This window comes from Sarcophilus harrisii, chromosome 3, assembly GCF_902635505.1.
Source record: "Sarcophilus harrisii chromosome 3, mSarHar1.11, whole genome shotgun sequence".
Lineage (NCBI taxonomy): Eukaryota > Metazoa > Chordata > Mammalia > Dasyuromorphia > Dasyuridae > Sarcophilus > Sarcophilus harrisii.
In genome coordinates this window covers 568,511,033-568,517,438 of record NC_045428.1, presented here as the reverse complement: position 1 = coordinate 568,517,438, position 6,406 = coordinate 568,511,033, and the positions used below count along the sequence as shown (strand labels likewise).

At 40.0% G+C, this 6,406-nt stretch overlaps 1 long non-coding RNA gene across 1 annotated transcript; it reads right to left on the bottom strand.

Annotated features, from left to right (window-relative positions):
* Positions 1-1,733: 1,733 nt before the first annotated feature.
* LOC116422846 lies at positions 1,734-6,337 on the bottom strand. Its single transcript, XR_004233384.1, has 2 exons — positions 5,993-6,337; positions 1,734-2,024 (listed from the first exon to the last, which is right to left on the bottom strand). It is a non-coding gene; the product is annotated as an uncharacterized LOC116422846 (long non-coding RNA).
* Positions 6,338-6,406: the final 69 nt, after the last annotated feature.

The following is a 6,406-nucleotide window of genomic DNA, read 5'->3' as shown; positions in this document are numbered from 1 at the left end:
TGAGGCCAAGAAAGGTGAAATGATTGCTCTAAAATTGCTTGGCAAAAGAAGGAAAGAGAATAAGAGCTTGGAAGGGAAGAAAAGAGAAAGGGACAGATACAGGCAGAGAAACAGTGAGGGAGACAGAAAGGAGAGAGATAGAGAGACACACATAGAGACAGTGACAGACAGAGAAAGACAGAGAAACAGAGAAGGAGACAGAGAGAAGGGGAAGGAGAAAGGGAAGAGGATGGAGAGGGGAAGAGAGAAAGAGAAAAAACAGAGAAAAGGAATGAAAATCACAGTAACCTAACTCCATTGCTAGTTGAAATTATTTTGCATTTTAGATAAATGGAGATACACACACACACACATACATATATATAGTATTTAATTAGCTATGTCCATGTTGTCCCCATAGGGGGGTTCATTTATATAGCTAGCACCCAGGACAGTATCTGACATATAGTAGATACCTAATAAATACTGACTGAATTGAAATGAATAACCAGAAGAACTATAGCTGGTCTATAGGCTTTTAAAATTTTATAAAAAGATATATATATATATATATATATATATATATATATATATATATATATATATATATATATATATATAAAATTGCCTCATTCCATCCTCACAAGGGCCCTTTGTAGATATACATCCAGGTGAAATTTTTGCAGGACTCCTTATACCTATTTTTCAAATGAGGAAATTGACTCAAAGAGTTTAAGTGGCTTACTCCCAAAGAATGGGAGAATCTTGTTGGCAAATACCTACATTATTCTAATAAAAATGCACTGAAAATAGTCATGTTAGTGAAATTTATGGATTGAAGAAAGAATCATGAGAAGACAGGAGAAGACAAGGACGAGATAGAAAGGGGAGGAAGCATTATAATGCATCTGAAAATCTGATACAGACTGTCTTACCAAGACTCTTACTAAACTCTTTCATTTTGAACTTTAAAAAAAAAAAAAAAGTGCTAATGACTCAGTGAAAGACAAGCTAATTGGTCTCCAAAAATATACAGAAATTCTGAATTGAATTGATTTTTTAATCAATGAAGCTGCAGAATTTTCAGCGAACTCTTTGAGAAGCATATCTCGTTCAAACCACAGTACCCACAAGGAGCTCACCATTCCATTTATAAAATTTAATCAACAAACTTAATCTCTGTGAATCCAGATTCTCATTTCTGCTCTCAATCAAATTCAGAGCAAGGATCAATCTGCTGGTTAGATGTGATCTGTGGGCATCTCTCTCAAAAACTATACCAAGAATATAACTGTTGGTTGATAAGAAACAAAACCAAAGCTCTCAGTAACTCTCTAAATTTTTAACAATTGTAAGACACTTAAATTTTTTATGTACTAAATAAAGTTTTCTTTATGAAAAAAAAACACATTTTTATTTTCCTTCTCCCATGCATATATGTGGTACATTATAGAATTCCTTCCATGTTGAAGAGGGGTTATGGAGAGGTTTACTGAAAATCATGGCATAGGAGCACTAAAAAGGATTAGGATTCCCTGATCTAGACACTCTACAGAGCCCAGACCCTTTACAGAATCCTTATATTTCATCTCCGGCAGCATATTGCTCCCATCTCAAGCATCCCTGTAACATTTCACATTGAAAAAAGTCTTATTACTTGGAGGCTCCACTGTGGGCCTGATAATTAGCTGAGGTAAGTGAAGGGTCACTGGATTATTGAAGGCATAATTCCCATTTATTAGCTCTATTTCAAAGTTGTGGTTGCTTCTAAGAGCAGAAAGATAGCCTCCTTCTCCAAAAACTGTTTGGGGTTTTTTTCTCTCTTTTTTTTTTAAAAAAGCCTGCGTTTTCATACCCTGCTGTGCCTTTCACAGCTGTTTAATCAAGAATTAGTGGAAAACACAGCACTTCTAGATGGTTTTGGATGGTCTCTAGTAATGTTCATTTTGCATATCTTGGCATCTTTTTTTCTCTTGGCCCTTTGTACCATCAAACCTCCAAAGATGATGCTCTGTGATACTTTAATCCATTCAGCTTTGGACCTCCTGCCAAGGATCAAAAGGGGTCCCAGTCATTAAGTGCAAGTTCATAAAACCCAATTGTATCCAGCTGTTCCCAGACAACCAGGCCATTCTTTTTTTTCCCCTGAGGCAATTGGGGTTAAGTGACTTGTCCAGGGTCACACAGCTAAGAAGTGTTAAGTGTCTGAGCTGGATTTGAACTCAGATCCTCCTGACTTCAGGGATCTATTCACTGTGCCACCCAGCTGCCCCTAATCAGGCCATTCTTTCAGAGTTCTATCCCAACTGTTTTCTTGACATCTACTCTGCAGCTGAAGGCATGAATTCTTCTTTCTCTCCATCTCTTAACCTCTTTCTCTGACTATAATTAGATCATTATTATCTCTGCTTCTGGAAAAGTCATGTCAATCAGCTTCCCAATGGTTCTCTACCAACCAACCAAACCAAAATGCTCTTCACTGGCCAACCAATTCCCCTGTTAGAATATAAAGGGAGCAGTTAGGAGGAACCATAGTACACAGAGTGCTGGGTTTGGAATCTGGAAGATTCACCTTCATAAATTCAAATTCAGCCTCAGAGACACTTATCTACTATATGATCCTGTCACTTCACCTTGTCGAGCTCAATTTCCTCATCTATAAAATGATCTAGGGAAGGAAATAGCAAAACACTTCAGTATCTTTGCCAAGAAAACCCCAGATGGGGTTACAAGGAGTCAGATATGACTGAAATGCCTGAATGACGTTAGAATATAAGCTCCTCAAGGGTAGTATCTCCTCTCATATTTTACTTAAAACTCTGCACATGCCAAGGTATAATGACTGCTTTTCATTCATTTAAACATAATCAAACTGCCCAAATGCTAGATTCCAAACTTTTACACACACACACAAACACACACACACAAATTTTTGATTTTTCAAACAGCTGAGTTCAAATACAATAAATATATTTGTTGAGGTTCCTCAGAAAGAATATATCCATCTAAAGACAAGCCAGTCCATGTGCAAACCGGTTCAATGGATCTGCCTAGGTGCAAATAAACATTTGATTCAATATTTTTAAAGATTTCTTAAATAAAAACTTTTGCTAGTGAAAAACAGCATATTATCACATCATGTACTTCATATGTTTGCTACAGATACTAGGGGGTTTCCTGAGATCACAATACTATCATTGGGTTATCAGCCCATCCATCTTTTTTTTCCAATATTATTTTTCTTTTATCATAACCCTTCATGATCTGCTACTACTGCCTGTTCATACCAACAAAGGTCTCTCTGTTCCCCTCTAATGAGACAATATAAAGCACTGAGCAGAGTACTTGGTACATTTTTATTGTTGTTCAATCCTGTCTGACTCTTTGTGACCCCATCTGGGGTTTTCTTGGCAGAGATATTGGAGCAGTTTGCCATTTCCTTCTCCAGTTCATTTTACAGATGAGGAAATTGAAACAAAACAGGATTAAGTGACTTGCCCAAAGTCACACAGACTAAGTCATGTGAAGTCAGATTTGAACTCAGGGAGATGAGTCTTCCTTGATACCAAGTCCAGCACTCTATCCCACTGCAGGATCACCTAGCTGCTTTATTTCCTATAATCTTGGATAAATTATTTAACCTTCTGGGTCTCAGTTTCCTTCTCTGTAGAATAAAGGAATTATACCAATGATCTCTAAGTTCCTTTAAAGTTATATATCTGTCATTTATGTTCCTAAGATCATCATTGTCTATTACCACTTATTACTTGATAAGAATGACTCCTCAGGCAATGCAAAGAATGTGCAATTGGGATCATCTGCGTGCTTAGACCTTAGAGCAGAAGAGCTCTTCTGTGTCTCATACACATATCATGTGTACAGCATATGTTGATGATGCGGGGGGTGGGGGGGGAGGGTTAAGCTTTTTGTTTTGTTTTTGCTTTTTTTCTAGTTTGGTGGAGTTAAGAGAAAATGTTAGTAGGTAGGAGAGACAGAGTTTTGAGGAGAAAGACATCCCTCTTCCAACTTTCTTGTCAAATTAGGCAATCAAGAGTTCTTGAGTGAGGGGGGAAGCGCTGATGTGGGAAGGATTGGTGAAAGAAATTTGCCAGTGGAGAAGTGACTGGGCTTGGCAGCTAAGTCCTTCAGGGCAAGACTTTTTTTTTTTAATATTCTCAAGGTCTAAGACAGTATTTTATACATAGCTTGCTGGCTGGCTGCTACTGAGTAAATGTTGATATGAGGCCCTTCTAGGATTTGAGATAGTGCAGGTAAAAACTACACACACACATGCCCACCCCAAGTGCCCAGACCAAGGTGGCAATGTAGAAGAAAAACAGTTAAGAGCCAGGAAAACTGCAGAACCATTATTTCTAAGCTGCTACCACATTAGTCTATGAATGGACAAAGAGAGCTGAGTGGGAGAGCAACCTGGATGACCAGAGGATTTCAATAGAATGCATATATCAGGGCTAAAACATGGGACCACCAAGAGATCATAAAAAGGGAAAAGGACCCACATGTATAAAAATATAGCATCTCTTTTTGTGGTGGCAAAGAATTGGAAATGGAGAGAATGGCCATCGACTGGGGAATGGCTGAACAAGTTGTGGTATAAGAATATAACGAAATATTATTGTTCTGTAAGAAATGATCAGCAGGATGATTTCAGAAAAACCTGGAAAGACTTAACATGAACTGCTACTGAGTGAATTGAGCAGAAGCAGGAGATCATTGTACATGGCAACAGCAACAATGTTCAATGATCAACTATGATTGATTTGACAACGCAACATTATCCAAGATAATTCCAAAGAACTTGTGATGCAAAATGCTATCCACATCCGGAGAAAGAATTGTAGAATCTGAATACAGATGGAACCATACTATTTTCTCTTTTTCCCCCCTTTCTCCTGATTTCCCACTTTTGTTCTGATTCTTTCTATTGCAACATGACTAATGTGGAAATATGGTTAACACGATTGCACCTGTATAACCTATATCAGATTGCTTGCTGTCTTGGAGGGAAAAGAGGGAGAAAAAGTTGAAACTCAAAATCTTACAAAGATGAATGTTGAAATCTTTACATGTAATTTGAAATATATGTATATGTATATATAAAGAACCATGGATCTGGAGGTGGAAGGAACCTGAGAGAAGAAGTGGTCCACTTCCTCTAATTTTACAGAGTAGAAAACTGAGAAACTAGGGAAGTTAATTGCTTTGCTAAGATCACACAGATAGGTGTGATTTGAATCTAGGTCTTCTGATCAGAATGAGATATTCTTTCCACTGTAGCCTAGAGCTTTCAGGGCTGGCTCTTTATTGAGGAAGCTAACTTAAGAATCACATGGCTAGGGAACTGAATCCCAGTTCCAGCAACAACTGTCCCTAACAATATGGGGGAAATCATTCTCGTTTTTAGGGTCATGAATTTTAGAAGCCTGGATCCAATTTGGCAAATAACAGGATGCTTTGGAGACAAAATAATGTGTGTGTTCCTGCATCAGTTGTTATAACACCATCTGCCCCACCAGAACATTCTTCGCCCTGTTCTCCACGAAGCACATAACACAAAATAAAAAGGAAGCCACCCAGCATCTGTCTTCAAGTATTTGAAGATTTGCTCTTCTGAGCCCCAGAAGGCAATACTGGAAGTACTGGGAAGGGGGGGTGGGGGTAGCTGGAGGGAGACAGATTTAAGCCCTATGTAACAAATGGACTGTCTGGGGAGTTAATGGATTCCTCCTCACTGAGATCTTCAGGCAAAGATCGAGATGCGGGGTCAGGGGGTGATTGAGGGGGATTCTTGTTCAGGCTTTGATTGGACTAGATGGTTTCTGAGATCCCTTCCAAGTTTCTGGCTGATTATTTCAGTGCTCAACACCTCGTTACCTAAATCACACCGGGCTGAAGAGGGAAGACAGGACTGGAGAAGGTTGCCCCAACCCCCCTCCCCCATAACCCTTTCAGCCCCCCCCCTCCCCAATCCCCATCCCCACACCTTCCTTACTTCCTCCCCCAGCAAGCAATTAATTCTCCTAAGCCATCCATCTGTTGGCTGCGGGCCTTGGGACAGAACTGGTTGCTTCCCCATTCCCACCACCTTTCACCCCCATATGTTAAGTTTCATTTTGGAGACGATGCCAATTTCTGCCTCCAGTCCACCCAGCCCACCCCTCCCAGTTGTTCTTCCATTTTGACTGAAGCCAGAAGCTCCCGCTGTGTCTGAGCCCGAGTTCCTGACTCCCTGGGTCCCTCTCTTCCTTCACCTCTCTCTCCCGCCGCCCCCCCCCCCCCCCTCCGCCCCTTCCCGGATCCTGCAGTGAGAACCGCCTGACCAGTTGACATCAAGTCGTCTCCATGGTAACGTGCCGATGTCACAAACATAGGATGATGACTTCACTGCAGGGGATCCCGGAGAAAG